Source organism: Apis dorsata, unplaced genomic scaffold, assembly GCF_000469605.1.
Source record: "Apis dorsata unplaced genomic scaffold, Apis dorsata 1.3 scaffold_309, whole genome shotgun sequence".
Taxonomy (NCBI): domain Eukaryota; kingdom Metazoa; phylum Arthropoda; class Insecta; order Hymenoptera; family Apidae; genus Apis; species Apis dorsata.
Window position 1 is genome coordinate 394,491 of NW_006263581.1, and position 11,023 is coordinate 405,513.

General features: G+C 33.5%; 1 protein-coding gene and 1 long non-coding RNA gene across 9 annotated transcripts in view; both read right to left on the reverse strand.

Annotated features, from left to right (window-relative positions):
• LOC102673862 (phosphatase and actin regulator 4B) overlaps nucleotides 1–11,023 on the reverse strand; it is a 332,035-nt gene that overhangs the window by 125,310 nt on the left and 195,702 nt on the right. The gene's annotated exons all lie outside the window — the stretch shown is intronic.
• The window catches only part of LOC116185869, a 95,034-nt gene that overhangs the window by 44,942 nt on the left and 39,069 nt on the right, over nucleotides 1–11,023 (reverse strand). The window contains exon 3 of one of the 2 annotated variants that reach the window (XR_004150771.1): nucleotides 8,332–8,343. The exons of the other annotated variant lie outside the window; for it this stretch is intronic. This is a non-coding gene — a long non-coding RNA (uncharacterized LOC116185869). Of the gene's footprint in view, nucleotides 1–8,331; nucleotides 8,344–11,023 lie in introns of those variants that run through there. 2 annotated transcript variants of the gene reach the window in all.

Sequence of the window (11,023 nt, forward strand, 5' to 3'; positions counted from 1 at the left end):
GTGAAATTAACACGTAGAAAAAATTTAAATACATAATATTTTAGAGAGACAAAAAAAAGAAATAAAAATAAAAATAAAAATATTACTAAACTTTTCCCCCATATTTTCTTACAAAATTTTTAATTTATAGTTACAATTTGAAAATATCTCATCACCAAATATAAAAAATAACATAGAATCGCAAAGTTTGAGATATATTTTATACAGGTAAGTAAATTTCTCGAAATATCGTCAAGTGAAGAGATCTTCAAAATCTACCCAAGGAAACCAATTTATCTTAGCTCGATCAAACCGAATCTTTAAACAAAGGATATCATAAATTAGAAATGGTGTATAGCCACGAAACTCCGCCGTTTGATCGAGATATTCACCGCGGGATCTCGCCACGTGCCCGGTTCAGATTAACGCCCCACGAAATTATGAATCGATCCCTCTCTAAAATTCACCGCACGCATGGCGAAATTTGGTTTTCAGAACCAGAAATTTGAACACCTCGTTAATAACATCTTGCAATAATATCAATTTAGTATCGATTTGAGCGCAAGGAAGATCGTTACTGCGAAACGAACAAAAGATGACGTTTGAAACTTGAAGATCCCCCCGATTGGGAGGAATGGGATCTACGAGTGGGTCCATTTCGTTCGCAAATACGAACCGACAAAAGATGGAAACTCGTAATAAACTGCAAATATTTAGAGACAGCCTTGGGCGTGAAGAGCGAACGCGACGGCACTCTCTTCGTTCTCTTCTTCTTCTTTTTCTTCTTTTTTTCTTTCTCTATCTCTTTCCCTCTCTCCTTTTAAGTGCCATTTCCTCGCGAACGTTGTATCCGGAAATTGTATCCGTGGATGGACAGGAAAATGGATGGAAGAAGAGAAACGTTGGGGAGCGAGAAACTTTTTCAGTTTTATTGAGAAATGAACGAGAGATGTTGAGGGGAATGAGGAGAACGATGAGATGAAAATTATAAGTAGGATAACATTCTAGAATGTTGGAAGTTCGAAGTTTCTCTGTGAATATCATCTTGCTGGATGAAATCTCCAAAGAGGAGATTATCTTTGGAGATTTTAGAAACGAAAGGTTAAAAATGGACGATACGTTTGAGTTCTAAGCGTTCGATATAATTTTCTCAAGCGAAATTAAAAAGCAATTCGAATACTACAATTTTCTCCCAAAAATCTTGTTATTTTCTTGGAATCTTAATTACAACTTGAATAAAATTATCCAAAATTATCGATTTTTCAACGAGTTCCAAACTCAAAATCGAATCCTCGATAATTCACGCAGCAATGAAATTATCTATCTACAGAAAAGAGAGAGAGAGAGAGAGAGAGAAAATTTTCATCAAGTCCGGCAGAACTAATTCTTTTGCAGCAACAAACGAATGGGAAGAGCACGTTATTGCCAGAAACTATTTGTAACGGTGAACGGGCCTTTTGTTCCTCGTTCGATGGCGCAAAATGAATACGAAATAAGGGGCTCGTCTCTGTTCTCAGGAACAGTACGTGGATCTAAATTAAATTTCGCCCGTCCACAAAGCCTTCCCCACCGGAAAAACATTCGTTTGCCCGAGATCCGGGGGATCCGGAAGTGCTGGACGACCTTGACATTTTGCGCGCAATGGTTCCTCGAGCGAAGCGCGCGCATCCATTCCACCCTAAGCATCGTTCGCACCCCTTTTGCTTTGGTATTTATCTTTTCGTCACGTGTCCCAACTTTTCTCGAGTTTTCTTTTCTTTTTTCTTTCTTTCTTCTTCTTCTTCTTCTTTTTTTTGGTAAGAATAAAGTAGGATGGATAAGTGGATTCGATAATATCTCTGAAAGCTGAATTTATGGATATAGGTAGGTTTTTGTGAATTTTGTACATGAATGTTATCGTAGGTATACGTTTAGAAAAGTATTTTTGGAAATTGGATAAAGAAGTTTTACATAAAATATGAATTTTTTTATTCTCTCGGATGGGTGTACCTTGCAGGGAATATTTTTAAAAATTTAGATGATTATAAATCATGAATTTCGTGTCGTGGGCGTTCTTTCAGAGGATATTTTTGATTTGAATATATACTGGTGTATTATGTATATTTGCATTTGTTAATTTTTTTATAAATTTTTAAATTTTCCCTTTGTAGAAATAAAATGATACGGAGAGAAATGAAATACAAGTGCGCCCATCAAAAGCAATCTAATAACTGTTCAAAAAAAGCGATTATCGAATGTTTAAACAATACCCCTCACGCCTTCACATTTCATTCGATGCTATTCTCTCGGCGACGCAAAAATCAACATTTAAAAATAAAATTAAAAACACATCGTTAAAATGAATTATAAAAGCGATTCTCTGAGGAAAACGAACTTATTGAACTATTAAACCCAAAAACAATGTCAATATTTCATAATTCCTCGTAATACGTGTACTGCAATATTTAAAATTAAAAAAAAGATAATGCAAAGAAGTCAATAAAAGACATACACGCATACACGAAAGAGGATTACAAAGAAGGATTTTGAAAAAAAAACTTTCTTTTTTAACGTAATAATACTATATATAGTAAAATTTTCATCGTCGACAGACGCAAGCTCGTTCGTATCGATGATGACAGAAGGGTGGCACGCGAGCTGCGCGAGGGTTGCATTCTAGCTGCATCCCTTGCAATTGGTTCCCGGGGATGCAGCGAGCTGCGCGACTTCGCTGTAGCAGGACAAATTGCATCGTCGTTACAATCCCTAACAACTAACCCCTTTTCTACCCCTCCCATTTTTTTCAACGAGAGAAAATTCGTTCGACCGAATCTTCGTCCAAGATCGATCTCGGTGATTGAAGAGAATTGGACGAAGATGCGGGAGAAAGGAAAGGGAAAAATTGTACTAATTAACGAGAGAAGATAACTTTTTCATTGCTGTTAATAGGGATGCTGGATGCTCGATAAATCGGATTTTTTTTTTTAATTCGAGAAGGGAATTTCGACGAATTCCGACGAATCGTGGAATTCGTGGAAACGAGGAGGAAATTTGTATCTTATTGTGCGTATTTTTATAATTAACTCGAAGTTAACTTGATAAGCTGGAAAAATTGAAGGAAGGAAGAAACATTGATCGATTATCTTTATAAGGAATTTAATTTATAAAGTGAAATGGATCGATGAAGCTCTCCTCTCTTTGATCAGTAATTTTCGAAAATAGCTCGATAAACCTTCCTTCTTTCGCGTAAAAGCAAGAGGTGGAATCCCACTTCTAACCTATCGGTAAAATTGCACGATCAGAATTTGAATTCTGAGGTCCTTCGTTCGCCCTCCTCGAATCTCCATCCCATCGAGCCAATTCAACCCATTGACAAATTCTCCTCTTTTAGTCTTCTAATCTTCGGAAATGGCCACTGCTTATTCTCTATCCGGCAAAATCGAGATTCCGCGTGGAATTACTAGACTCAACGATTCAAAAGCGATTCCACTCGAAGAGAATTTAACCGGTTAACCGATTCTATCTGAATCGATTTTCTAAATGAATATAATATTTTATCCAGGAATGTTTTACGTTAGTTTGTGCAAATCTTCATCTCATTCCTTTTATATGTATGTATAAATATTCTTTCATTTGTTAAAAAAATATTACTTTGTAAAAATAATACATAATTTTTTCTCCTCGTTGTTATTAATATTTTTATGGTAAAAAATAAAGTGACTTTTACCGTCAAATTTTCCATTTTATGACTATAATCATCGAATCTTGAAGAGAAATATAATCAATAATCCTTACAAATTTTTTCTCAAAGCGGTACAAAGAATCATACAAGAATCAATTCTCTCTCGGAGGATTGGACGAAATCTCTCGAGTGTCGTAGCAAATATCGAAGAGATTTATCAAAGATCATTACTTTTTTTCTTTTTTTTTCGATGAAGGATAGTCGGGTTTTCTATCGATATCCGATCCAACTCGCGGTTTCATCAAGGCCGATTTATCCCCGTTACGATCTTAATTGAATCTTTTCGAAAGCATCCCTCTCGCGTGAATTTTCACCCCTTCGCGGGATTATCGCCTCCTATTGATTGGCCCTCCTCGTGAAACCCTGTCCCCCGCACGCGTCTACAGAAAAATCGACACCCGGATAAAATGGCGGATTATAGAGTTCGTTCATCGGTTGAAAATCGAGAAAACGAAATTGTAGATTATCAATTTTCAATTTGTATCGGGATATTTTCTCGATTGAAATACGATCGAGATAAAAATCTCTCCGTTAAAGTAAATATTAAAATTAAATATTAAAAATTCGAGAGTGTTTCTTTTAGTCAAATTTTATGAAAATATTAATAATATAATAATAAGTAGTTGAGAACTCGATTTGGAATATTCGAGGTGACGTTAATCGAACACTTATTACGAATAAATTTAATATTGATAATGTAAACGCGCGACGAGGGAGAAACGTTTTTATCATTCGTACGAGCAACCTGAATATTTTTACGATAAATTAAAATATAGAATTTGATCAAGTGAAAAATAATTGTACGGTAGAAATCGAATCATCGAATAATCAAATAAATTCGTTTCATTAATGGACATTTATCTGTTGAAATTAATTTCACGTGGAAAAATTAAATTTTCAGATGAAATTTTTATTCCTTATATATATAATGTTTGTAACGTATATCATTTCTCAATGAATCGTTGCTCGTTCGAAAATTAACCGGCGTTAGATGAATAAGGTGTAATAAAATTTTAAAAAAGTCAGGAAATACGAGGAATTAAATTTTAAATATTTATATTAACGCGGAGACTCGCTAGTTGTTCGTTCTTCTCGAGCATTATTTACAACCAATGAAACCGATAATTCTGGTTTAGTTTGAGAACGGATATCCGGGATTATCGAAGAGATTTCACTGTATCAAGAATTAAAGATTCACAACTCGAATGTAGAAATTATAGTAATGAAAGAGAACCATCGATATTCACAAATGTGTTTAATTAATCGTTTATTAGATTTACGAATAGATTTATCAGATATAAAATTATAAAAAATGAAGGAAGAAGGAAGGAATGAAGGAATGAAGAAAGAATAAAAATATAAAAGTTCATTGGAGAATCGTTAAATTGTTGAAATTGTGATATTTTTATTAGCACGTTGAATAATTAACCGGATTGAAATATTTCAACAATATTCAAATTTTCTATTATCGAAATAAAATTATTACATCGTTGGAAAATTATTATTGTCTATAAAGTAATAATTTCATTTTGGAGAAATCAAATATATAGAATTTTTTGGACTGCCCGAATCGAAAAATCCATCGAACCGATCATAAATTACTCAACCGAACGGATACTTCGTACATCGAAGCAAAATCATATATCAAATGATGACAAAACTATTTCACCCATCCTCGAATACTAAAAAATCTACTCGTCCAATCCAATTTTATAATTTCAAAAAATGAAAAGAAAAAAAAAAATTTCCAAAATATAATTAACAAATACAATATAAATAAAACTAAATTACATTGTGTATTTAAAACCAATTAAAATAATATATTCATCCAGAAATTTCAAATATAAAAAAATTAAAAAATAGAAAAATATAATCTATCATCCGAGAAGAACAATTATTCAAAATTTAATTATTTAATAATTTCAAGTTTAAAAAAAATGAAAAGAAACAAAATTTTCCAAAATATAATTTACAATTATATAAATGAAATATAATTATAAATTTTGTGCATTGAAAACTTATCGAGATATACGTAACGAAATTAACAAGAATCGAAAAAAGATGATATATCAAATGATGACAAAACTATTTCGCCCATCCTCGAATACTAAATAAAAATCTACTCATCCAATCCAATTTTATAATTTCAAAAAATGAAAAGAAAAAAAAATTTCCAAAATATAATTAACAAATACAATATAAATAAAATTAAATTACAAACATTGTGTATTTAAAACCAATTAAAATAATATATTTTCTCCAAAAGAAAGGAATTAAAAAACAAGGAAAATACAAGAAATCCGAGAAAATCAGATTTGATTTATACGATAAATTCGGGCAGTTTCAATTGGCAGTGAAACGTTCGCCTGTTAATAAGCTTGCCGTGATGAGAAGCTAATTATTTTCTATCCTTGCATGCCAATTTTCAACATCGATACGCTTGGAATATCTGTATATATATCGACGAAATCGCGCGACACAACTAATCCAAAAGCTATCCTGTGCTCACCTTTATATCCCATAGGATATCGAGCGGTGATATAACGCGCTTTATCGATTATCGCGAGAGCGCACGTGATCTCGAGAACAGAACGAAGAGATCGATGCAAATTGGAAGATTACGAGATTATTGATAAGATTGCATTGAAAAAATTTTTGTTCACGCGAATTTTTGTTTAATCTTTCGATTTCACTTGTGATTAAATTATTCGCGATGCATAAGCGTATTTTTAACGAAATTAAAAATAGTATAGGAATTTAATTTTGCGTTTAATTTTTTGGTTTACACGCATAAAGTTATATAGGAATATACGATTTGTATTTTCAACATAGATGGAAAGTAGTGTAAGAATTTATTACTCAGACGTAGTATCAGGGAATACTGGTTGGATAAGTAGTGTACGTTCGTTGTAGTCGGACAAAAAAAAGAGAGGGATATTCTACTTCGTAACAGAGAATTATTCATCCTTTTACGTGAAAAACTAAATACACCGTGACTACTGCACGCGACACGAATTTCTATTCTACATGTTTTATAGCTGTTTTTATGCTTATTCTCGACGAGATACACAAATCTTTACCATCTCTCTACGTGATATAAAAAAAAAAATGTATTAAATTTTAGAAGATATCAAGGAATTTATACACGGCCAACTATCGTAAGTTAGGATCAAGAAAAAAAATAAATTACGCTTGAACGATATACAGCTTGCTTAAAATATTAAAGAAGAATACCGGGATGAATGTATATCGATAAACCATCAATCTAATTTTTTTCTTTCTTTCTTTTTTTTTTTGGTGTATAAATTCAGGGAAAAACCATTTGTTTTTTAACGAAATTAAAAAAATAAAATTTCGACGCGCATAATTATATAATTCGAATCGAAATCGAAATTTTATGAATCCAAATAATTAATCGTTGAAACTTAAATGTTTACTCTCATCATAAAATTCGATACAAAGATACTTGCAGCTCTATTTAATATTCTCGAATCTAATTCTTTCCTATTCTTGCAAGATGTGTTATCGTTCAAGGTCTCATCGATCGTTCGTCAATCGATATCTCAGCTATTGATTTCACACTCGGAGACAAGAAGAATTTTGCTTGCATCGAGGCGACCCGGTTGCTTTATTCAAAGAAAAATGGCTCGAAAGCCGTTGCAAAGAGAAATCGAATCATCCTGTATCATTTAACTTTATATGAGACTTGAAAGTTATATGCTTGTATTCTCGAAATTCTATTTTATTTCTCTTGTTACATTCCTTCTCCCTTGTTGTAAAGTATACGTTTCTTTCTTTTATTATCATTAGTACTGTCAAATAGAAAAAGAAAAAAAAATTTGAACAAAATCTTTTTTAATTGATGAACGTCAATGGTGTCAGTACGTGTCTTTGATGGATAAAATAATAATGTGTTTTGTGAAAAAGCGTTTCTCCAAATATTAAACACACATTTTAAATACTTTACAAACAATTACAAAAATAACAAGAACAATAATTTTAAGAGCTCCGAAAATTATTCAAAACAATTATGTTTCCTCGAATTCTTTAAAACAATTCCCGCAACTTCCACATTCTCCTTATAAAAATATACATTCCGAATAAAATTATTATTAAACAATTTCCTCGAAATAACATCCAACAATTCTATTTTCCAAAACAAAAAACAAAAAATAGAAAAAGAATTATTCGATTAATCTTCAATCCTAGACGAAACGAGCAAAGATCTCGCAAAAGGGTCAATACCGACCTCTTTCCATCCATTACTACATACATATATATATATACCCCAAGGATTAAATCGTATCCATTACGAGCGATTTTTCAGCTTAACAATATCACCGGTGGCCAGACAAATAGAGAGAAAGAGGGCGAGCGAGTCCACAGGGTTGAGAGATTCGGTTCAGAGGTGGAAACAAAGAGTGACGGGGGTTGAAATGCGCGCAGCAGGATCCCCGGGATCCCTGCGTGAGATCCGTGGCGATGAATGGATCGGGGTCACGAATACACGGACCCTGTCCAGCGCAGATGTCGTACCGCTGAATCGTATTCGGGCCGAGAACTCGCCCGCGGCGAGAGGCGAGCAAAAGCCGAGGAGCAGTCACGCTGCTGCTTTTTACGCTTTGCCACTTTTCCCTTCTCCCCTTCTCCTATCTTTTATTCCTTTCTTTTCATCTTTCGCTTCCTCCACCACCATCCTCCTCTACGGCGAGCGAGGTGGTGAATTTTGATTCGATCTTGAGATTGATTCGTGCTTCGCCATTTTTATGGCGCGTGCGGAACGTGTGCGGATGTTACGAGAAGGGTTGAAGTGGAACGAAGTTGTTACATATGTTGATATTAAGATATATCGAATGTGGGTATGTGAATATTTATATTTGGAAAAAATTTGAATTAATTTTGAGAAGAGTGTACAGGAGGAATTTCGATTTGATTTTGATTCGTTCCTTGATCCCGCTTTGAACTTTTTTTTTTTAGTGATTGCATTGAATTGAATTAATTTAGAGATAGTGTGTATATGTACGAAGAGTGATCTTGATCATGCTTATATTTAGATACGAATAGTAATTGAATTATAAAAATGTATTTGACTCGACCTAATTCTAAAATGTAATGTAATTAGACTTCTTTAGAGATGTAATAAAAGTTGCTAGCATAGATAAAAAGCAAATTACATTTTATAAAATTCTTGATAGCGTTTCAATTAATTAATTAGTGTTACACCGAATCACTCGACGATATATATATATATATAGAAAAAGTAAGATTATATATATCTTTATAATAATCTTACCTTTTCTTTCTTATCGGCCGATGAATAAATGGACGTACTCCGATACCGAGCCCACACAACACCCGATACTCGGCCTGTCATCGTGAAAAATCGCCTCAACGTATCCCCTGAAGTTCCATATCACATCTTTTCACGTCACGTTGCGTTAGAAGGTAACCAAGATAAATCGGTCTTGCGTATAAATAAATAATATATATAAACAGTGGCTCCTCCTAATTTTTCTTATTCCTGAGAAATCGTTGAGACGTTGCCTCGCGCTCCTTCCATCCCCATTCCCACCCTCCGTTCAACCCACAATTCGATAATTATATCGCGAGCAATGACAATTTTTCAACTAAGGGGAACTGCACCGCCTCCTCCGCCTCCTTTCGACACGAGTGCAGTGAAAAATTCACGTTAATAGCCCGTTTTTGATTTACTTCGGGACAAGTGACCACGAGATGGACGGTTCATCCTTGACGATTCACTCATCCTGAGATTCATGAGGGAATATTTGTTGCTCGTTAGAATCTACGTGAATTATTAATTTATTTACGCGCGTTTAGAGTTAAGAGGGAAAGGAAAATTTATTTTTTCGAAGAAATTGGAGAAATAATTTAAATAACAAATGATTTTGAATATACAAAATATTAAAATTGCGATATAGAAGAAATTAAGTTCTAACGAATTAATTAAATGAGAAATATTTTATTGCATTTATCACAAATCTGTCGTAATTACGGATTTTTATTCAAAATCAAATTTTCATGACTAACGAAGATCTGTTTTATTCCTCAAATATCCTATCTATATTTTTGCATGTAATACAGTTTGTAGATTTTTGTCATTTACATTTCAATCTTGCATAAATGCATAAACATTCGCAGTTTAGTAAATAATATATATATCTATATAAACGAAAGAGAATTCTACAAACTTCAAATAAAAATTAAAATCGTAATTAAAGAGTCTATCAATATTTTCCACGAATCAAAATTTACAAACACGGAAAAGCAGAAGAACAGAAGGAATTTTTAAAAATTTCTATTAAGAAGAAAGAAAATAATATTCTCGATTTATTACGCTCGTGTCGTTACCTCGTTGCTTTGTCATTTCGTCCGGGTCGATACGACTGCCCGAGCGAAAACGAATTATTTCATATTTTCCTGTCTCTTTTTCTCTCGCGAATATCCCACGAAAAAAGAAAGAAAATAAGAAAGAAGACCGAGATGGAAATTCAGGCGAATTCGATTAAAGTGAAAAATTATCCATCGTAACGAGTGATGATGATACTGTCATTTGTAAAAGGTCTGGTAAATCTAGCGGTTGAGCCGAGTAACGAGACAAAAGAGGAGGGGGCGAGTTTCGTGGGAGATATCGTGGATACTCGTTAAAGAGAATTTATTATGACCGTGGTCTCGTTCTATTAGCGAGAACGACGCGGGAATGAAATTAGAAACGCGTTGAAAGGGTTGTTTCTGCGTGTAGGATCCAGTAATATTAGAAAAGAGCGATTATCTGGCAAATGGGACGTTTATTTGTGGGCGTGGAAATTTAACGAATGGCGTCTCTAATCTAAATTTTACAATCCTGTTATTTTTCACGAATATGTGAATGATAATAAAGGAGTCGTGTAAAACAAAGAATTGAAAGAAGAACATTGAAAAGATTCTTTTTAAGTTAAATCTTGTAATTATTACCTTTGTTAATTACGATTTGGTAATTACGAATGTATGTGTGTGTGTGTGTGTGTGTGCAAAGAAGAATAGAAACACTGAAAAGAAATTGTGCAATCGTTAGTCACAAATTGTGTATGAATGATAAAAGAAAAAAAGTGTAACATTGGAAAGAATCGTCGAAGGTTTGAAGCTATATTCTTGAGCCGAACAATTAAAGAAGAGGAAAAATTATTCGAGAAACGCATAATTACGAAGGAACAAAGACGAGGCAACTATATTCTTTCCACCTTGAACAATTCTCGTCACGGGGGCAGAGAGAGAGAGAGAGAGAGAGAGAGAGAGAGAGAGAGAGAGAGAGAGAGAGAGAGAGAG